The sequence below is a fragment of the Podarcis cretensis genome (genome assembly GCF_951804945.1).
Source record: "Podarcis cretensis genome assembly, chromosome: 4".
In the NCBI taxonomy this organism is placed as follows: Eukaryota; Metazoa; Chordata; class Lepidosauria; order Squamata; family Lacertidae; genus Podarcis; species Podarcis cretensis.
Window position 1 is genome coordinate 42,772,817 of NC_137173.1, and position 23,619 is coordinate 42,796,435.

The 23,619-nt window shown below is 42.6% G+C and overlaps 1 protein-coding gene across 1 annotated transcript in view; it reads left to right on the forward strand.

Annotated features, from left to right (window-relative positions):
* Positions 1 to 9,660: 9,660 nt before the first annotated feature.
* Positions 9,661 to 23,619, forward strand: part of BCL9 (BCL9 transcription coactivator) — a 98,576-nt gene continuing 84,617 nt past the window's right edge. Inside the window, exon 1 of the mRNA XM_079974762.1 lies at positions 9,661 to 9,787. The gene's annotated coding sequence lies outside the window, so the exon portion shown is untranslated. The remainder of the gene's footprint in view (positions 9,788 to 23,619) is intronic.

The following is a 23,619-nucleotide window of genomic DNA, read 5'->3' on the forward strand; positions in this document are numbered from 1 at the left end:
GTGAGAAGTGGGATAGCTAGGTGTTCTGATGGCAGGAAATTATTGAAGGTGGTTAAAAAAGAAGAAGATATTATGAGGAGCTCCATAAAGATCTTTCCAACGTTGGTGAATGGACGGTAAAGGAAGAAGTGTAAAATGATTTACATTGTGGGGGAATATTAATTTCATATATACACTAACAGTGCCTGAACTGGTGGTGACTGGGAAGGAGCAAAACCTGGGAGGCTCATAGTGGATAGCTCCATGAAGTTATCAACCAGCATGTGACAGCTGTGGAAAAAAAATGAATTTGATGTTAGGTTTCATTAGAAAACAGATTGGGAAAAAACTACTAATATCACAGTGCCATTCTACACATCTATGGTTCAACCACACTTGGAATACTGTGGATAGTTCTAGTCACCTCCCTTAAAAATGAATAGGATAAGAGCATAGCAAACACTCAGGGGAAAGGGTGGGGAAAATAACCAAACCAGCTCCTATCCATCAAAATTAACTTGATAAGCACAAGTGAGCTAGAATAATGATTTGGATGTTTATTCCCAAATATATGCAACATGATAAATCATCGTTCACTAAAACATGTATGATGCTCAAGTATTCAACATATTTCCATGAGTGGTAACCCGTGGATTATGCAACATGTGTTGTGATGTTTTGCAATGATTTTACTAGCCTATTTGATCATGTTTTCTTATTGATTTAAAGGTAAGCAGCCTTGAGTGCTTTTCTGAAAGACAAGGGGTGTCAAGATTTAGAAATAAATAAGTACAGTAAATAAAAATATTAAATAGCATTGGCACCATTATGGAGTCATCATAATTATTGTAATCAGAATTAATGGAACTTCCATCCTTTATTTGCTCTTTAGTGTTTTGTGTTATGTGATTGTTCTGAGACTGAGGAACACTCCGTTAAAGTTCATCCCTGATTGATTATTAATTTCTGCAATCATGTGTTGTTTCTTGATAATCATCTTTTTCTTTCAGTGATGTGACTTCTTGAAGTGAAAGCACTTTTGGATGTTCATACTTTACCTGTGTCTGTTCTATCTATCCAATTTAATTAGAAGCTTTCAGTGCCATTCAGGTGGAGTTCAGTAAATTTGGTGCTGATATATCAGTGTTGTCCATTTCAATCTGGCTTCAGGCCTAGGTGTGGGATGGAGACTGGCTTGGTCACTTGACCTTTGCTGAGAGAGAAACAAGGCAAGATTGACCGTGTTTATTCTTTTACTACATCGACCATCATCTTCTCTGCATCGGCTTCCTGAGTGGCATATTGGAGGCAGTTCTTGGCATTGATTCTGCTATTTTTTTTTAAGGGGAGGGAATTCATGGAGGTGCAGCGTGAGGATTATTGCTTGACCTCTTGGAAGGTGTGTTTTAGGGTCCCACAAGGATCTGCTTTTCTCCTATGCTGTTTAACATCTACATGAAAGCGCTGGGAGGTTTGGACTGAGATGTCACCAGTATACAACTGACATCCAGCTCTAGCTCACCCCTCACAGCAGAGAGATTCTGTAAGGCTGTGAGCCTCCTGAAGAGAAGCTTTGGTGTGATAATGGATTCGATCAGGGTGAACAAGCTGAGACTCAATTGTGATACGATGGAGGGACTTATGGTTGGTAAACAGCATTCACCCTGTTCTGGAAGAGATTGTACTTGATCAGCTCCAACATTGTCATTAGAAGTTCAAGCAGCTGCTAAAGTGTCTTTTATCATCTTTGGCTGATGTAGCATACCTGAATGGAGATAGCTTAGGCACAGTTTACCCATGCTGTGATAACTTCTTGCTTCAACTATTGCAGTGCTGGCCTGTTTACATAAATGGTCCAGAAACTGCAATTGGTTCAAAACAGGGTCAAAAGACATTTAACAGGGACTGGGAATTTTTACCATATCATGCCCGTGGTTTGCCAGCTGTGGCGGCTCCCATTCTGCTTCTGGGACCAATTTAAATGTTGGTTTTAATCTACGAAAGTCTGCAAAAGCTTGGCACCTGAAACACTGCCTTCTCCCTCAGATGCTTATTTGAACTGCAAGAGCCTCTTCAGAGTGAGTCCCTGCTCTCAGTGCCCCCACAAAGTGAAATGAAATGGAGACAGCCTTTTTGGTAGTCTGGTGTGTGTGGAAGTTTATTATTTGGTATATTAATTGTATCCACTGTTGTTGTTTTTTTGTTTAGTCATTTAGTCGTGTCCGACTCTTCATGACCCCATGGACCAGAGCACACCAGGCACTCCTGTCTTCCACTGCCTCCTGCAGTTTGTTCAAACTCATGTTGGTAGCTTCGAGAACAATGTCCAACCATCTCGTCCTCTGTCGTCCCCTTCTCCTTGTGCCCTCAATCTTTCCCAACATCAGGGTCTTTTCCAGGGAGTCTTTTCTTCTCATGAGGTGGCCAAAAGACCAAAAAGGATTTCCAACCAAAGTAAAATAACCCACATAAATATCACGTCAACATTATTACAGACATAATTAATGGTTGAATGACATATCATTGGTGATGCCCAAATACCCAGGAAAGCCAAAACATAGTTGTCTGGCACCAAAACAATGTCAAGGTTGGAGTGAGGCAGGTCTTGCTAGGGAGAACATTTCATAAATTGTGGGGGGAGGTGCGGGGGGGACTACTACTGGTATCAGAATTGCCATCCAGGTCAGAAGGCCACCTTCTAGAAGCATTTACAGAAGGCCTGGCTATGGCAATGGCATCATCCTGCCTGCTGATTTTAGGAGCTGTTGCTACATAGCTCTGACCTCTTGATACAGTGGAGCCCTAGGATATAAAATTCACGGTTCAAGCCCCTGGGCGACCTGGCAGCATGACAATGAATTGTCTCAGGAGACGGCTTCCCCTGTAATAGGGTGGGACTCAGCATTTAAAATGAAAGTCATTCCACTTAATTAAATAGCTACCAAGTGGTGAAAGGATTCCATACATCAGAACTTGTAATCCGTCGATTTGTATGCCACTTTTCTACCAAAAAAAATGTGCCCAAAGCACCTTACAGCACATGAAAAGAGGACAGTAACAAACAGCAACACAGAGTAAAATAATAATGTAAGCATTACAAACAATTAGCAATTAATCCATTTCAATAATAATTTACTTCAAGAGCATGCCATACTCTAAACTGTAAGCCAGAAATGCAAAGTAACTGCAGAAAGCGTCCACAGGGGTAAAAAAGTAAATTAAACTACACTAGTAATATAAAATGCATAAATTACAGTGCAGGAATGCAAACATAAAAATCCCATTAACCCCTGTCAACATGGGAGCAGTGAAAGATGCCCACAGATCTTCTTCCAAATAGGGTATGTCGAGAGTTTCCAAACACTCGACATACAATACCTAATAGCCCTGCTCTTCACAGACACAACCCAGCCCCCTAGTTCTCAGAGAGGGCATTATCCTCAGTGGTCTCCTTCTTCTATCACTAGGAGAGTGCCACAATCAATGGGCCAAATGGAGTGGCACCCTAAGCCTCATGCTAAGCCTGAAGGAATGACACTCAAAGGGATGGCCACGCCTTTGGCTTATCAATGCAAATAATTGTTTTGCTGGATCAGAGCTGCAAGTTGTATGACCAAAGCGGTTCTCTGGTTCTGGCTGTGTCAAAAGCAAAGAATTCATGGTTAATTCCTTAGGTTTAGGATCTATTTTCCTAGGTGCCTTGGAAATTCTGGACGTAGTAATGCTACTAAACGTAGCGATATTATTTGCTCATTTTGAATATTTTTCTAAGTTGTTTTGCAAGATAGGTTTCCTGACATTCCAGGTCTTGTACAAACACATCCCCAGATTTTGGAACCCAGAGGCTGACTAATCCTGCTGTTTCTCTAAATATTTCTGCAGTCTCTTCCAGCCCTCCCCCTTCCGATTAGCTAGTTATAGCCACGGTTAAGGATCTGACCATTATGTTGGCCTAGGATTACATAGTGGTGTGATATTATAATGCCATCAAAAGTTGATAAAATAATTGTGTTGCATAAAAAGCCAAGAATTAAGTTTAAGATATTAACTGATGCGAAAGAAAGAGGGGGCTTTGCCCTGCCAGACTTAAGGCTGTACTATGAATCAGCAGCTTTTTGCTGGTTGAAAGATTGGCTGCTTCTCAAAGACACTGATGTACTAGATCTGGAAGGTTTTGACAATGCGTTTGGTTGGCATGCATATTTATGGTATGACAAGGTTAAGATCAATAAGAATTTCAAGAACCATATTGTCAGAAAAGCAGTGTTTAATGTCTGGACAAAATACAAAGACTTATTGGAAAACAAAACTCCAAGGTGGCTTTCACCATTGGAAGCTAAGGCCCGGAAAAGACTCAATATGGAAGCCAAATGGCCGAAGTATTGGGAAATATTAGAAAAAGATGGAGATAATTGGAAATTGCAGAGTCAGGAGAAAATGAAAGACAAAGTGCGAGATTGGTTACATTATGCTCAGATTAAAGAAGTTTTTAAACTTGATAAAAAGTTAGGATTCCAGGTGGAAAAATCGAAGTTAGAAACGGAACTGTTAGAGCCTAAGACTAAGGTACTCTCAAGAATGTATAACTTGCTGTTAAAATGGAACACACAAGATGAAATGGTTAAATCGGCTATGATAAAGTGGGCACAGGACATTGGGTATAATATTATGTTTGAGGACTGGGAAAAGTTATGGACCATTGGGCTGAATTTCACTGCATGTAATGCTTTGAAAGAAAATGTAATGAAAATGATATATAGATGGTACATGACCCCAGTCAAACTTGCAAAAATATACCACTTGTCTGATAATAAGTGTTGGAAATGCAGGGAAAGTGAAGGAACGTTCTTTCACCTCTGGTGGACTTGCCCTAGGGTTAAGGCCTTCTGGGAAATGATATACAATGAGCTGAAAAAGGTATTTAAGTATACCTTCCCTAAGAAACCAGAGGCCTTCCTTTTGGGCATCGTTGACCAGAGGGTGCTAAGGAATGACCGAACATTTTTTATGTATGCAACAATAGCAGCAAGGATACTCGTTGCGAAGCATTGGAAAACCCAAGATCTACCCACACTGGAAGAATGGCAGATGCAACTGATAGACTATATGGAACTGGCTGAGATGACTGGCAGAATTCGAGACCTGGGAGAGGAGACGGTGGAAGAAGATTGGAAGAAATTTAAGGACTATTTGCAAAAATATTGTAAACTGTATGAATGTTAAGGAGGATGCTTGATCACAAACAACTTGGCACCATTGAATTAGATAAACTGAACTATGAAGATAAGCTAAATTTAGGAAAAAATCAACTTTTAGATAATGATTAGGCTAAATTAAAAAGTTTTAAAAAGTCAAATGAATATATCTAAAATTTAAGATATAACATTGGAAAATTAGATAAGGTGGGGACAAGGTGATAAATTGCTGAATTAATTTTTATATTTTGGAACGTAGGAGAGGGAGATGTGAGGAAGTCCAAAAAGGATAAGAAAATATGTTATGAAATGTGATGTTTTTTGTATGTTTTGTTTATTATGTTATAATTTAAAAAAAAAACTATTAATAAATATTATATATAAAAAAAATAAAATAATTGTGTTGCATAAATAGCTCTTTTAAATAGCTTTAATGAGAAGCATCTGTTTAATGTGTACAAATGTATGTTCCAGGAAATGTAAAAATAAATACAGATCAGCATATATAAACAGAGGAGAAAGTAAGTATAAAAAATATATTTTTTATAGTTTGAAGTATAACTTTTATATACTTAGCATCTTTAGTGTAAAGTCTATATATATACTATGTTTAATTTTAGTGGCTGTATTCTGTAGATTTTAAATACTTTGCTAATGGTGAAATATATATTATTATAAATGCAAATAACTTGGCTAATAGCAAATTTTAATAGCTTCCTTTATATAACCTGGACATCTTTTCCATGCACATTTCATGCTGCTTTGGATACATTTTTCCTTATCATCTGAGCCTTCCATTTTCATGCCATCTGGATTTTTGCAACATTCTGTTTATGTTCCATTTTTCATATGTCACATGCTTCTGAAAAGCAAAAATACCCTCCCCCATTGTCTTCCCCCTCTCTCTGATCAATTCCTCTTTCTTCTCCATCTAATCCCCAAACCACACAGTAGGTGCCAGTTAAAATGAGACCTGGAAAAAAACCCCAACTACCTTTGTGAATGAGTATCAAGGTAGGCAGAATTTTTTGTGGCTTCAACACTTAAGTCAGCACGGAGTCAGAAGAATTGGGTTCTCCCCTTCTCCTTTAGGTGGCCTTGGGCAAAGTGCTTAATCATTGTCTGTTTCTCCACCTACGAAACTGAGATAATAACGTTTGCTCTTATTTACAAAATCACTTTGATATCCTTGGATGAAAGGCACGGTTATACACATGAAGCCTGCTGAAGTTTTTGTGGCATTTCCTAGGGCCTTGCAATCCTTTTTCTGACAAGCTGAGAAACCGGCCCTTTTGTTGTTTCTGGGCACAGTGCATATTTTTCAAGGTGGAGCTTTGCAGTTTTATCTCGTGAAACTTTCGACAGTCGTTCATGCACTTCAACACAAATTCATACATAGTATGCAGAACATACACCTAGATTTTTGTTTAGTCTTTGCACTTCCAAATAAGGATTCTGGGGGAAAAGAAAATATGAGAAATAAAAAATCCAAATCCAACAACCAGACAACCAATAAATAGATCAGGCATAAGCATTTCACACACTCCACCCCCAATCTTATACAGAAGTAGGTACACAAGTCCTTGTTTTCAGCTTCTCAACTCCTGAATTAATAAAGAATCTTGTAGCATAGTAAAGACTAACAAATTTATGATGACGTAAGTTTCCTGAAACAAAAATCCATATAATCAGATCCATGAATTGCCATCCTCTCATGGTGCAGAGGGGAAAGAGAATTATAAAAGGTGGTGTTTGTTATTCTTATTATTCTTAATTTGTTAGCTGACTTCTGTACAAGTGTCTCAAGGTGTTGTACAAGAAAAAGAGCAGACGAAAAAAGAACAGCAGGTATATTTAAAAACCAAAAGCAATACAAAATAGACATTCATGGCAGAGACCCAGTCATCCAGCTGAGACAGCCAATGGAACAAAATATCTTCAATTGTTTCTGGAAGGTGCAGATACTGGCCACCTGTCATATCTTGACAGGATTGCTGTTCTACTGGTAGGAATGAAATGTAAAATGTGGCAATTCACTTAAGAGCTTAAATAGAAATATATGCACAATATATGACCATTTGCTACAGAAGCAAGCATGGTGGAATAAATGAACACACCTAGTGGGGCAAGAAAGTCGACTCTGTTCAGATCCAAACTGAAAGAAGCAAGTTGTAACTCTTGAACTGTGGGCTGTTCCTTTCAAAGGTTGCAGGCCTAAACACACCAAGTAGCTAACAGGGATGGATGGATTTCAGATAACAGCCATTGGGACCATAATGGAGGCAGAAGGTGTCTTAACTCCACCCCTTGCCCCATCTTCCCAATGAAAATCCCCCACCCCAAGATGCCATTGTCATTATTTTGCCACATAAACATTTATTCTAATGGGTCCAATAAGTAGTTACAGTGGGGTGGCTGTTGATTTCCATTGAAGGTTTTTCTACAACCAAGCAGTATATATACATTTTATGAAATTAAAACAAAAAATAAATAAGAAGGGGTTAAAGCCCCCTCTGTGCTATAGTCCAAATCTGGATCAGCCATCCCCTGCTCTCCAGGTAGCCACTATTTGCAAAACTTAAAAGGGAGGGAATATATTGACACGCCCCCATGATCATGTATAGTTCAGTCCTAAAGCATCTCATTGAACTTAATGGGACTGCCTTTTTATTATCATGTCTCCCATCTATGGCACATATAGGATACTCTTGTCTCCCATTCAAGCCCTGAACAGATCTGCACCTGCTTAGCTTTCTAGCAAGATTGTTGCACCGCAACGCTTCCCAGCCTGGAACAAAATCTGAATAAACACATTTATTGCATGAGTTATACGTTGATGCAAGTAGTTGCTTTTTTGGGGGTGGGGGTGATTGACTGTTACCTATGTGAGTCTTAACAATTTATCACACTTCTTTATCACACGAGCATGCTTGTCTTTTTCACTATTCTTTTTTAAGTTCCACTGGACTCAATGTCAGAAGCGCAGTATTTTAAGTGGAATCTACTACCTCCCAAGCCCTTCATTAATTCCATTACTCTTTTATCCCACCCTCAAGGAACTCAGAAATAGGGCACATGATTCCTGCTGCCATTTTATCCTTACCACAGCCCTGTGGTTAGGCTGAGAGACAGTCACACAGTGAGCATCATGACTTCACCGAAGGTCACCCAGTGAACTTCATGGCTGAGTAGGGATTTGAACCCTGGTCTCCCAGGTCCTAGTCTGGCATTCTAACCATTGCACCACACCAGCTCATCTACCTAACATACCCTAAATGGACTGTTAACGGATATGAGCTTTAGCTCCAGTTTGCAACAAGTGCACTACATGACCTTGAGCAACCTCCTTGGACGGCTGACTCCCTTTCCTTGGAGCAATGCTGTGTTACCCTCGGGAGTGTGTGTGTGTGTGTTTTTTTAAGTGTTACTATTGCACAATGGGCAGCATCAGGATCAATGTGTGAGAGAGCCTCTGGCTCGGGTTTGACCTCCTCCCTGAAGTTCATTGGGCGGCTTTGTGGAAGTCACTCCACAAGGTTGCACAACAACCGTTCACCCACATCTCACAGGGTTGTTGTGAGGACACGGAAAGAAGGTCAGCCCTGTGGGATGTAGAACACGCTGTGCCCTGGCAGTGCGCTGGAGAAATGGGTGGATGTGAGGAACGCTGGGGAGAAAGTGAAATAATGAAACCCGGAATGGATTATGTAAAACACCCTATTATTTATCTATTGTGTGTGTGTGTGGAGGGAGAAGGAGAGGGAGATCGATCTCATCTGACTGAGGTTGCAAGGCGAATTTCACCCACCCCCATGCCCAAAATACGATGCAAAAGAGTTTGATTCGCCTGCCTTCTCCCCGCCTCAGTTGTTCCTTCTTTGACCCCCCCCCCCTTGCACCCGAAGAAGGCAAATGCTTTGCAATGTTGTGTGCACAGCTTCTCTCTCTCTCTCTGCCATTTTACTGGGACACAGCAGACAGCTCTTTCCCTGCCCCCAACTCAGCCTGGGCTTTTTTCCCTGTCTCTTAACTCCACCAGTACAGCAGTGAGCTGAGCTCTGCGTGTGTGTGTATGTGTGTGTAGAGGGAGGAGTGGGGGGGCTAAGCCAAACCCGCCTGCCTGTCACTGGAGTTTTAGTTTGCATTCTGAAGAAAGGAGGAGGGGGAGGGAGAAGGGAGGGAGAATGTCTTGTTTGTGGCTTGTCAGCAATTGCTTGAGACAAGCTTCCATGTGTGAAAGCTACTTGGCATGAATGCCTGGGCCGTACCAAGTCTCCCGGCAGCGAGAGGGGGGAGGCCGAAGGAAAAACAGAGCCGCCCGGAGCAGACAATAGGCCCCTCAAGTGTTCCCCCCAAGTTGCTTTGATGTTGTCCTCGTGTCTTGGTACCAGGAGGCCGGGGGGCTTGCAAGGGAAGGGGCTCGGGTGTTGTTTTTGTTTTTTTGTTTCCTTTCACTTTCCACCCCCCCCTTTTTTTTCTTTTTTCGCCTTGGCGGAAAATGATTCTCCAGAAATTCTCCTCATAACACACAATTTAAAAAAGAGAAAAGAGAGAGGGAGAGAGAGGGAGAGGGGAAAAAAAAGAGACAGAGACAGAGAGAGAAAGAAAAACAGGTAAGAGAGAGGCTACATTCCCTTCCCCTTCTGTGTGGCACCACAAGCAGCAGCAACACGAGCCCGAGAGGAGCTTGTTTGCTCCCTAGCCTGGAGCGCTCCATGCTTGGCAAGGAGGAGGGGGACCACGCATTGCTGGAGCTGCCTCCCTCGCCGGGTTGGGGGCCAGTGAGTGGCAGGCGGCTGGTCGCCTCGCAGGCGCTCCGGGGAGAGCGAGCCCGGGAATGCGTGCTCTTCTCTCTCCCGCTCTCTCTATGCATGCGTGTGTTGGAGGTGGCTCCTGGTAGGCGCTGTTATTTGGTTGCAGTTGCGCTTCTCTTCTCTCCCCCCCCCCCGCTTTCCGTCTCCTTCCTCGCCCCGCTAAGCCCAAGAGAAGGGGGGCGGCTGCCGCTGCTGGGCAAGCGGAGGGGGGCGCGCGCGGAGCAGCAGGCTCCTGGCTGGCGGCCTCGGAGCTCCAAGCTTCCCCACCTCCCCTTTGCTCCTTCATTCACAGCTTCGGAGAGCGCAAGGGCTGCCGCTGCTGCTGCTGCTGTTGCTGCTGCTGCTGCTGGCCCGGCTAAAAGCAGCCGCTTGCCTGGCGAGCAACAGCCCTCTTGGCTGGGGGGGGGGGCGGAGGGGGGGGGCGCGCCTTTGCACAAGACCCAGCCCAGCTTTGGGGCTGCCGCCGCCACTACTGCTGAGCGAAAGATGCACCGAGGTTGCCGGGCTCAGACTGGAGTGGGTAGGGAAGGAAGGGGCATCGCGAAACTTTTCCCACTAGGGGTGGCGGTGGCGATCTCCGCCTCCTTGCCATGCGCCTCTAGTCGTCCCCCCCCCCCGGGTAGTAAGAAAAGAAAAGATGCACACCCATCTAACCCACCCAAGGGAATTGTTTCATTGTGGCGTTAAAATTGTTCTCGTTGGCCACAAGGGTTAATGAGAAGGTCAAACTTAGCGCGGTTTTTATGTATTTATCTTTTTTAATCGCGTTTCAGAAAGCTTGAGCCCCTTCGGTTTACAAAGAGGCGAAGGAAGGGAGCTCGGCCGTTTGCAAATGAACACAAAAGCTTTTCTTTTCGGAAAATGTTTTAACTCGGCCCCCCCACCCCCACCTGTTGGCTCCTTGTCGTGTTCTGTTGTGCCTTTTTTGCAAGATTTACTGGGCGATTGATACCGAGAATGAGGTGGGAGGAGGAATCGGGTTTTTTCACCCGCCTCTCTAATTGTACATATGTTGTGTTCTTTTGCTCCCCCCCCCCTTTAAAAAAGCTGGATGCCAGGAAGAATGAGACCATGAATCTTTTGTCATTGTTATATCCAGAATCTTGTGCTGTTCTGAGACTAGCGGACACGTCCAAATCTAGACGGTTTGCAATAAAGCTTGCGGGTTGTGTTTTTTTAGGGCAACATCTCTTACGGATTTGAGAGAGTAAACAACATTTTATGTAGAGAACGGTGCTATTTATCATTCAGCAAATAGCTGGCCGAGTGTGAGGGGCAACAATGTAAGGGGGCTGTGTGCTCAATGCTGCTGCTGCTGCTTTTGGAGGGGGTAACCTTAACTGCTGTTGAGGCAGTGCTCAAAAAGGGAGAGAAGAGCTGTTTCGCTATTGCTGCTCCTTAAAAATAATAATGTTGCTCTTCGTTCCTGTGGATTCCCATTATGTTTAAAATATTGATGGGATTTTAACTGAAACTGGATTCTCTGAGGTCTCATAGCTTTTATCACACACCATAAGTCTGGAGTGCATTACTTTTGGACAAATAGCAAGAATCTAGAAATCTGTAGAAGTCTTGACTGGCACAAATACTCCCCCCTCCCCAATGTCCCCAACGCAACTGGAACCATACAGGAGCGGGTTGAGGAGGGTGAGGAAAAGAGGGAGAAAGGTCTAATGCTTTCCCAGCCCGGGCCTGTAGGAGATTACCATGTGCGTTAAAAGACTGAGCAGGATGGGAGAAAGGGGGAGGGAGACAAAATTGGCCTGAGACCCTCCTCAGTCTAGCAAGGAAAATGGAGGCTCTCTTCTGCCTCTGCAAAGTGCAAAGCATGAATTCTGTCTAGTGACTAGTCCCATCCCTCTACACAGACACACACACACACACTCACACACTCACTCACTCACACACACACTCACTCCAGCACTTCTTCCACACCCAAACTTTATTTGGGTGAGATAGTATCTTCAATGTTAGGTGCAGCTCACAATGTACAATGCAGTTATAGGAGGAAATAGGAGGAAGGAAGATCAAAGTGTAGTAAGTCAGGATAAGAGAAGGAACCCAAGTTTTGAGACCATTGGGTGCGGGACAGGCTGAAGAGAGAAAAAGAGAGGAAGGGCATGGTTTTTTCTTAATGCAGGGCTGCTTTGCACACGACACTTTACCCAAACAGATATCGGGAGAAAGAGTGGTTACATCTATGCGCACCACTATAGGTGAAAATTCTACATGTGTTTTGTGTGTGTATGTGCGTGCTGCATATTCACATACTGGGAAAGTGTTATTGCGTATGTGCAGGTGTATGGGTGAAATTATGAGTGCGAAAATGTGTATAGTTGGATCGAGGTAGTATCAAGGGGGAGAGAAACAATGCATATATGCAGATAAGGTGACAGGGCGACTCCAGAACTGAGGTTCAGAATAATCCATGAAAGCTCTTTCTGCAAGGTACATTTTGACATGAAAGAGGAGCTCTTGGTTGTTGTTGAAAATGAGAGGGATACAACTGAGTATTGGTGTTTGTTTGTGAAAAGGGAGGTAGATATATTTATAAAATTATGAGAATTATGTAGATAGGCCTTGTAGGAAGGATTATAAGTGAGTGAGGATTGAAGTTTTAGTGAGGTTTTGGTGGAGAAGGAAGGATCTCTGTTGGTGATCTAGTGAAGAAGCAGAGATCCTGAAGCTCTAACTCTTATCTTAACAATGTGGTATTGCTCATTACATTTGTGTGTATTGTGCAGAATTGGGCATCTACCACTGGTCAATCTGTGCACTTTCTTATATTGATATTAAGACTAAATTTGTTGGTTTATTTCATACATGGTTATAAATGTTCACAGATGCATATCAGAATGAGCAGTCGCACAATACGGAAAATGCATGTGGCAAAGAGTTTCTGTCTACATAAGGCACGCTTCTTTCATGAGGCAAAACATATGTATGCCATAAATATATAATACCTGTATTAATGCCAGACGAGCTTATTTCCTTTCCATGTCTAATAGGCATTTACAGCAGCACAAAGGAGGCATAAAATTCTACCCTATTCTAATGGTTAATACAATAAATACAAATGCCGAATACTTTACAAAAATGTCAGATGTATTCCTTTACGAGGTGCAGAAATGTATCTTCTGTACCTCATAACAGAACATGAGATTAGAATGTCTCTGCTCTTCTTGTGTGTTACCATCTGAGTTTTGTGTGTTCCCTGGAATTGTGTAAAACTTGAATGTGGTATAAGGTGCAGAATTTCATCATTTGATTTACTAGAAGTGTGCTGGTGACCAGTGGCATAGGAAGGGAGGTGTGGTGGGTGCGGGCCGACCCGGGTGTCATCACTGAGGGGGGTGACAAAACGGCAAAAATATGTGTTTTTAAATGAAGAAATTCCCATCGCAAAAGAAAGGTTTTTAAGTGCTTATGCTCACAATGTTAAGTAAATAAACCAGAAAATAACACTTACAACTGTAATTATCTTATTTTTCCTTGTTTTAAAAATAATTTCAATGGGGTGTGACGAGATTTTCTGCACCGGGTACCACCTGACCTTGCTATGCCACTGCTGTTGACCTTCTGAAGTAATGCCCATAGCAAGGAGTTCATGGGGGGTGGCAAGGAGGAGAACCTGAATATGCAAGGGGCGGCAAGGAGCAGCATCTCAGAGGCTGGGGAGGGCAGTTGGCTCCGGTCAGGGATTGGAGGGTAGGGCTGTACTTCTTCATTTCTCTGTCACTATAGAAAAGGTAGGGGACGCAGGTGGCGCTGTGGGTTAAAGCCTCAGCGCCTAGGACTTGCCGATCGAAAGGTCGGCGGTTCGAATCCCTGCGGCGGGGTGCGCTCCCGCTGCTCGGTCCCAGCGCCTGCCAACCTAGCAGTTCGAAAGCACCTCCGGGTGCAAGTAGATAAATAGGGACCGCTTACCAGCGGGAAGGTAAACGGCGTTTCCGTGTGCGGCTCTGGCTCGCCAGAGCAGCGATGTCACGCTGGCCACGTGACCCGGAAGTGTCTCCGGACAGCGCTGGCCCCTGGCCTCTTAAGTGAGATGGGCGCACAACCCCAGAGTCTGTCAAGACTGGCCTGTACAGGCAGGGGTACCTTTACCTTTACCTTTATAGAAAAGGTGCCATGGTGATCTACAAGTGTCTGCCTTCCGCCATCAGATAGAAGAAGGCCACAGAGCAAGAAGATAGGACAGAGGCTAGTTACCCTTATAACCCTACTCTCTCTATAGACCATCCCCATAAGGACCACAAGTATGGGTTATTTTTAACACTACTCACTCACATTTTAAAAGAGGTGTGGCTTTTATGTGTGCAGTGATGGATAAGTGAATCTCTCATCTTGCATCTACTACAGCATAACTTCATTGTTTACATTTTTTGGGGGTCAGTGAATTAAGTTTGCTTTAATTAAACTTCTGAGTTATGCTAAAATGCATAATTTTAATATATATTTTAAAAGATAATTGAAATATTTGCACAATAGTGTTTATATAGTTTTTAAAAAGGGTTTTAGGGTAAGTTTAGAAATTGATTTGAAAACCCATGCTGCTTTTCCAATCGGTACTGTTTTAACACTTTGGGGTTGGGGCTCCCCATCCTAATTCATTTAACACTTTTTAGCCTTCCTTTTAAAATGCCACCAAGGTGCTTTGCAAAAGCATCTTTTTTATTTTTTAAGCATTTTAACATAAATTAAATAATTGATTTCTAAAATGCTGTGCTGGCAATTATTGTCTCTTCCCCACCATTAACGTGGCTGAAACTTGCAAGTAGTGTAAACGGAACAGTGGGGTGTATGGAGCGTTGCAACCCCTGAAGTGCAGAATGTCAATTGCAGTTTGGCATGTGGATTACAGCAGAAAGGCAATGATTTGAGGAGTGCTAGGAGTTGATAGACAGCCTAGATGCACCCCAGTTGTATAACTTCATTACATGGTAAATGTAAAGGACCCCTGGATGGTTAAGTCCAGTCAAAGGCAATTATGGGGTGCGGCGCTCATCTTGCTTCAGGCCAAGGGAGCTGGCATTTGTCCACAGACAGCTTTCGCGGTCATGCTGCCAACATGACTAAACTGCTTGTGGTGCAACAGGACACTGTGACGGAAGCCAGAGCAAACGGAAACGTCGTTTATCTTCCCGCTACAGCGGTACCTATTTATTTACTTGCACTGGTATGCTTTCGAACTGCTAGGTTGGCAGAAACTGGGACAAAGCAACGGGAGTTCATGCCGTCATTACGTTGATAGGGACTGATTTCATTGTGAGAGCCTCTGCTTCCAGCATTGCTTTATTTTTTTACAGTTTTGTAGCATAGTTAAGCATGTCCAGTATGTGTTTTGTTTCATTGAAAAGCTTTTTGGCATGAAAGACCCATCACACTGTTGTTGTTCTTTGCGCTTACTGCTTCGCATCAAGGATCCCCACCTGTTTGAATGCAGCCCATAATGCTGATACCTGCTCATGGCTGTTTGGTGCCCTATTTAATTCCAATCTAGTTCCTATTAGGTAAATCACAAAGCTCAACAACAGTGAAGCACTAATTGGCCCCTTGGTAGCAGACGGAGAATAAACGCTGCCAAGGAGCGTTAAGAGGAAAAGAAAAATGGGGTGACGGGCCCTCCAGCTCTGCAAGAAACACTGAGCAGCAAATCGGGGCTAGCAAGGTCAAAAACTGGCACTATATGAAGGGCGAGAGTTCATTTTTAGAAAGGACAACAGGTTGCTATTGCTATCTCTTCTTACAAGTGGCAGACTTGGGACAAAAGGAAATACCCGTGCAGGTTTTTGTACCATTTTCCTCTTTGAGAGCTATGTTGATCTAATTAGATATTCGTTTTTTAAATGCCAAAAAAATCCACTCATTTGCAAGCCTGACTCAAGGCCACAAACAAGTACTCCTTTTCTACCACTTATGCATTAAGGTGCAACCACCACCCTGGAAAGAAAGCGGAAGGGTATCTAGATGTGCCTGCCATTTGACAGCTTCTGCTCTATTGTGACTGGAAGGAAAGAGAAAGAGAGAGGCTAAGCTGGGTATTTAATTTTCGTTAAGCTTGCATGAATCATACCGGTGGTCACTTGCCAAGTGGTTCTCAAGAACTCCTTTGGCAGGCCTCATTTTCCTAGGCAGGATATTGGGCAGGCTAGAGTTAACAGACAGCAAGGTTGTTGGTATTTGCTTTACTAGCTTTCTCCACCAACATAGTTCCTGTCTAGCAGACACTCAAGCCACAAACATGGTGACCCTGCTTAGAATATTCATAAGCCGCAAAACTTATCAAAAATGGATAGGCCACAAGTTCTCTTGCTTGTTTCCCACTGACTCTAGACATTCCTTGCTTATGAGCACTCATACGCATAAACATACACCCTGAACAGGGAAGGTGTTCATTTTTTTATTATTATAATTCTTTTGCTGCACACAGTGTGGCCAGATGTACATATGCATCTCAGCTAACACAAGTGTTCTTGTTTTCTGCTTCACCGGGCATGCTAGAGAGACAGTATGTTCTAGTGGACTGAGCAGAGAGGTCCTGGAAGCCACTATTTGAGATGTAGCCTGAGGCAAATCTGTCATCAAACCAGGATTAACTCTTTCCTTCTTTTTGTTCGACTTCTGTTACTTCAAGACGTAGACAAATCCTGTTATCCGAGTGATAAATATATTTGTCATGTGCGTTGTTTGTTTATGAAGCATTACTCAGTTGTCTAATGTTGCAGGGCTCTTAAATTTGTGGTCAGCAGCTATTGCTTCATGTACATCCACAGTATTTGCACATCATGCAAGGCAGCGGCATCTTCCTCTACAAGGCAGTCCCTCCAGAGTTATGGGGGCAAGGATGCTGGACAGCAAACATTTGCACAGACCACCACAAATGTTGTGCAAATATGTTTTCTCAGTACTTTAACATAGATGTAAGGTTGAAGACAATATATTATAAAAATAGAACTTGCAATGCATCCTTCAGGTGTGGTATGAGCTTGGTTTCTTTCTGACTTCACAACTTAAATGCCAAGTGTGCAAACTGGCAAATTGAATGCTGGTTCAGTTGATATTTTTGCTTCTCCCCCGTGCTTGAGGTGGGCCACTTGCCTCCCCCCGCTTTTTAAAGACCACTACATGTTCATGAGCTCATTTATTCACCACCAGAATTTGCAATTTCCAGGGGTGGGTGGGAACTGGTTTTGAACAGGTGACTCATAACTATAAGCTTTTACCAGTTTCTTGTGGCTTCCCACAGGTTGGGCACTGTGAGACCAGGACTAGATGTCTGCTTAGCCTGATCCACCAGGGCTCTTATGTTCTTTCTTCCTGGTATTTACTGGAGAAATGAGAAATCATTAACAGACCAGGGAAAATGACAAACTCAAAAAAATAAGTATGGAAATTGCATAGTTTTCAAGCAGTCTGGTCTGCTTTGTTTAAAATTAACAACAACACTTTACTAAGCCTGTGTACTATGTGTAAGCAGTTAACGCTGGACAAAAACTACCCCTGCCCCCAATCTCGCTGGTGCTGCCATGTAACTCTCTTAGTTGTCAGCCTTAGAAGGAAAAGAGAGTTGTGGATGAATAGCTTCTGTGGCAAGGGATTTGTCTGCAGGCCAATGGACAAGAGAAGAAACCCAGATAGCTGATGGAACTGGTATGCATTTTTTATTAGGGCTTCAACCCAATTTTAAGGAATAGTTTAAATTGATAGAGGTTGATTAGTTGATTGACCTATTAATTAAATGTGCCTAAATTTCACAATAGTTTTAGCACTATGAAAGGCATAGAGTAGCACAAAATATCATGCATGTAAGCGGACGAGGGCTTCCCCCCTTTTTTGCGAAACAAATTTGTGAAATGAATAAACCCAAAACCCCTCACAAGTAAATAAACCCACCCATTATACATACTCTCAATGTATGCTAAAACATCTGTAGCAGTTATTAAGCATCTCTGATGCAAACAAAACCAACTGAACTAATGTTTGATCAGATCTGGTCAGCCCAGTATAAAGCCAGAGGACTGTAGGAAATGGTTTCGTGTGGGTTCGCCATTTCTCTTCCCTGTATCACTACAGAACTAGTTCCCCAGCATGGTGTCAGAAGAGAGTGGCACCCTGAGATCTATGGATGAAGGGTGGTATACAAATTTAACAAGTAATATATTAATGAATAATTAAGTTAATGAGAGCTCCATGCTCACTTTCATGGGCAAATTCTGGAGTTCCAATATGTTCATGCTGAGGTTGCCTACTCAGTTTTTGGTATTAGTTCAGACCTTGAGTAATCATTTGAAGAATAATTATGTGATGCAAAGTTTGAGGCTCATAGCATCATATGGAAGTGGTCCCTTGAGCACATGTACGCAGAAATGTTCTTTCAGAGTCCATTAGCCATGCAACTTTTAAGGGGCACCAGAGTCCTAGGGTTTGGTAGGGACCAATGGCCCTGTTCACTTTAAAAAAAAAAATGCTTAGGCAACCAGTTCTGATGTTATGGGATCAGAAGTATGCGCACATCGAATGAATGTATTGAAGCCTCAGTAAGAGTTTTAACTAGCTAAAAGCCCTCAGTTACGTGACTGTTTAAAAATTATATTCATAAAGGTCTTATGCACAATTTTACATGGGTACAGAACTCAGTGGAGACCAGTTTTGCTTCAGGCAGCGTGGCAGTTGTGTCTCTCTGGTACTTATCTATTGCATTTTTACACTGACTGTTCTTCAGTGAACTTATGCATGGGGTTTTCTCATTTTACCCACACAGCAACCCTGCGGGGCAGGTAGGCAGAGTAAGATAGGATGACTGTCCCAAAGGTGAGTTAGTGCCTGAACTTGCATTTCCCTAGTCTTAAGTCCAACATTCCGGACATTTTAGCACACTGACTTTGAATTCAGCTAAAAAACCCCCCCAATGCAGATTGATTCCTAATATTGACTATCCTTTCTTTAATAGTCTAACTTGGGATATTTGGAAGGGGAGCAGTTCAATAGTGATTGATCCCACACCCTTGTTTGTTGATACATGTTGGCTTGTTAAATGTTAATTTTCTGCACAGTTTTCCAAGTGAAGTCTTAATTGTTAGCCTCTGAAAGATGAATACAGTAGGTGTTTTACAAAAGTGACTTAAACAAACGAGGGAGATGTGAAAGAGGCTTAGTAAAAAAGCAGCCACAATTGCAGTGCACAGAAGCAAAGTTTGGCGGTTTTTATTTTTTATTTTTAAGGAGGGAAGCCAGGACCTCAGAGGATAAGTAACAACTAAATCGCACCTGTGCATCCCTAAGGACAATCCATTAGCTCCCAAAGGACTCAACCTGCACAGGCACAGAAAGCATGTTTAATAGTGGAGTGCAGGAAGAAGCAGATGGTCAAAATGCAAATATGCTGTAGTGGGAGCTATAAGATAGAAATGATGTAAACTGTGGCGCAGCAGGTTAGCCTTTAAATCACACAACTGGGTTCTGGTTACAGCCAAGTTACTTGCTTTGGCTTTACACACAAGCTCCGCTGAGTTAGTGACACAACATTCCACGTGAAAAGATGGAAGAGGATTAGGTATTTTCTCTCACTACCAAGTGGGTAATTTGTGTGCCTTATTCTTTGTGATATTAAGGCTGAAATCCTATGCATACTTGGAAGCAGACCCTGCTGAACAAGAGAATTTCACTTCCGGGTAAACATGCATAGAATCAGGTTCCACATTTGGAGTATAAACAGCTGAAGATTATTTTAGAAGTCTTGAAATTGACAGATAGGAAGACCTATCCCTGATGAGTTATCATTCTGCCACAAATTAAAGAGAACGGTGGAAGGTTCAGGCTCCTGATTTTCATAGATTATATCTCGTGAAAATTTAAATAAATATGGTGATGGGGTTGTTGTTTTTTGGGGGGGGGGCGAATATGAACCTTGTATTAATCATAGATTGTCACTAAACTGTGAAAGGCAGAACGGAGGCTGCAGTGGACCTTAAGCTTTTTCTAATGGAACCAATCTACGGGCAGATTTATAGGCTATATTGGAGAACACTTGTTCACAGATATGTGTTTGCTGTAGCTTTCTCTCAGAGTGTGTGCCTCTTTCGTTGTTCATTCCTGGATACGCCCCCCCCTTCTTTTCTTTTCCTTTTTGCTGCTGCTGCTAACACAGCATTGCTACCAGGGCCAGTTGCACCATAGAATTCTGCTGTCTGGCTGAAGGCTGCTGATCTCATTTTGTATATGCCTCTTAGCAACACTCAGGTGGTAGCAACATTTAGTCTCTAAGGGCACATCTACACAAGGGGTTGACACATAGCAAAGAGTGTTATTGTTTTTGCAGTGTATTTGCTAACGTGCAGTAGACTGTCTCCAAACATTCAAATGCATGTTAGATAATGTGTTTCAGGAAACATGTTAACATCACACCCTTTAAGACACATTATTCCCCTGTGTAACCATCTTGTTAAAAATTGGCTTCTCTTGTGCTAAATGCTGAGAAGTAAAGAACGATATTTAGCAAAAAAAACCCAAACCCCACCTGCTCTGTGGTTACTATTTTTTTTTCCAGAAAAGCATCTCAAGGGCGACACATCTTGCCTCCTTGTTCAGTTCCTCCTCCTTTTCAAACTTGTATTTATTGCCTCATTTTATTAAAATACTTGTATACTACTTTTCCAATTGTTCAAAAGTAAAGGTAAAGGTACCCCTGCCCGTACGGGCCAGTCTTGACAGACTCTAGGGTTGTGCGCTCATCTCACTCTATAGGCCGGGAGCCAGCGCTGTCTGCAGACACTTCCGGGTCACGTGGCCAGCGTGACAAGCTGCATCTGGCGAGCCAGCGCAGCACACGGAAACGCCGTTTACCTTCCCGCTGGTAAGCGGTCCCTATTTATCTACTTGCACCCGGGGGTGCTTTCGAACTGCTAGGTTGGCAGGCGCTGGGACCGAACTGCAGGAGTGCACCCCGCCGTGGGAATTCGAACCGCCGACCATGCGATCAGCAAGTCCTTGGCGCTGAGGTTTTACCCACAGCGCCACCCGCGTCCCACCAATTGTTCAAAGTAGTTTACAAACAAGTAAGAAGAAATAAAAATAAAACCAAGGCCAATAAAATCCAAGAATCAGGCTTAACAGCCACAGAAAGCTTCAGTCAAAAAGCAATTAAACACACTCACACACAGAGATACATACATACATACATACATACATACATACATACATACCTTTCAGCCCCTATGGGGAAAAAACAAAGAAGTAGCAGTTTTAGCCAGTGCTAGCAGGGAAGACCCACAGGTTCAGAGACTTTAAAAGCCTCCATTCCAGCTTTTGATGGGGCAGATCCATACCATGCATATAAAGAACATCCAATGCAGCTGGCTTCCCCCAAAGTATCCTGTGAAATGTAGAAGCCATGTGCTTTAAAATGTGCACTGAATGTATGGTGTGGATTTGCACTTGGTGACCTGACAGTGGGAAGCCTCTTCTAGCTGTTGAAACCACCTGTGGTCCCAGTGTATGGCCTGAAAACACATGAAGCCGCTACCTTGCTGAATTGAAGCCTAAGCAGCTATGAGGTGGGATAGTGTCTGGATGAGAGACCACTTGGGAGGCACTTTGTAGGCCGCCTCGGGGTCCACGATGACAGAAAGGTGGGATATAAATGTAACACCATAAATTATCCCTAATGATTATTTATTTTCAGTAGTATTATTTGTCACTTACTAAAAAAATTCTGTCTCAGAGAGACAATTGTTATTATTTAACCTCATTTTGGGTGCATTCTGACATGGGATATATTCTGTTACTTTTCCTGATTATAATGCTAGTGCTTCTGTCCTGTTTTCTAGCATTCCTTTCACACTGCAGTACCTGTTGCATTATGGATCGGTGGCTTTTTTTTACTGATATACTGGCATGTTGCATTAAAGTTCATTCGCAGAGTGTGGCACAATGAATGTCGTTCCCTCGTGAGTCAACCATAAAAAAGCAGGAAACAACTGTATGCCAGTATCCCACCCCAAATTTCATCACTTTACTTCCACGATTTTCTGGTTTAATGGTGTTGCAAGCAGATTATTTCTGGAACCAATTAACATGGAAATGAGCACTAAACTTCCACTGTATTCCACTAGGTTTCCAGAAGTGGCGTTTATGTTGTGTGAAAGCTCAGATATAATACGGAAATTTGGGAAATGCTGGGGAAACAGAACAAAACCCTGTGTGAATGCAACCTCATTGGAGCTTCTATCATATCTAAAAAGAGAAGACTTGGAAAGTGCTGTTTTTAAATCCTGTATGTGGGTTCACTTAGTCTTGATGGAAACACACTCTGTACACATTCAGAGCTTCTTCTTCAGCAGCAGTAACTCATATTCTTCCAGACTCCACTGAAAACAGGTTATAGGGCTAAACTCTGGCAACCCTGCCACAAATTAAGTTCCCTAAGAGGAGATCAAAGTGTCTTGACTTCACCCTCAGATCCAGTTATCACTGTTTCTTATTGATCCTGTTTTCATTCAGTAACATAAATTGACCACCATTGCCTTAAGCTGACATCTTTTTCTCTGCTGTAACATTGGGAACTTAAGCCACAGGTCTTTTGATACCTAGGTGAGTTCCTTCTCAAGACATTTTGCTGCCTTGAGTGGGTCCATCCCAAAGTCCACCAAGGGCGCCCCAGAATAGCCACAAGTGCTGCAGAGAGTCTTTGGGTTCATCTCCCAGCTTGCATTCTGCATTGTGGACACCCCTCAAAATATTTCTTCCTTAAGTGACCACTATTCTCAGGTTGGCCTTATGTGTATCAATCCACTTCATTAAAGTTTTCCAAGGTGTTGTGAACAACACTCTTGGGAATGCATTTTTTGACATTCCTAAGGTTGGGAAGTGCTACACAAACCCCTGGGGTGGTGGTGGTAAATCAACCCATGATGACCTCATCACATAACTCCCAGGTAAAATTGCCATTAGAGCAGACCCTCTAATTTGCAAAGTGCCTTATAATTCCCACTGTGCTCACAACTTCTCATTCACCATTATCTCCAGTTTACACATGGGAGGATGCTGAAAGACCTAAGAACACACAATGAGTTTGTTGCAAAGGTATGATGGCTTGAACCAGTTCACAGTCTAATTATATCTGTCCGCCCACATTGTCTCTCGTAACAGCAGCCATTGTTTCTTCCAGTTAACATAAGGCCTAGTAAGATACAATATCCTCCATTTGAAATGTATGGTTTTTGTTTTTTTTTAAAGAGAGAATAATCTGAGTCAGACCCTGTAAAATCTTTTCTGTAAATGTAGAAATCGTGACTACTGGGGGGAAACCCAAGCAGCTGGAAGAAAAAGCAAATTTATGTGGGTGCCTTTTAAAGCAGCTATATATATCTCTGGGTCCTTCACTATTTTTGGTATTATGATTTCAGCTGCAATCTTGAGGGCTAGAAAGGTATCTTTATATACATCTGTATCTATATCATCTATATTCAGGATTTTGGTTCAGTCTTCTGATTGTACCAAAGGGTCTGTTGCTCACTCCTATTGCATGCGTGCATTCCTGAGCACATTGGAAAGAAGACTATGTACACAACAAGCTTCCCTTGTGTTTTGCCTGATGCCGCTTCCCCTCCCAACGCTTTGTGTTCCCCTTC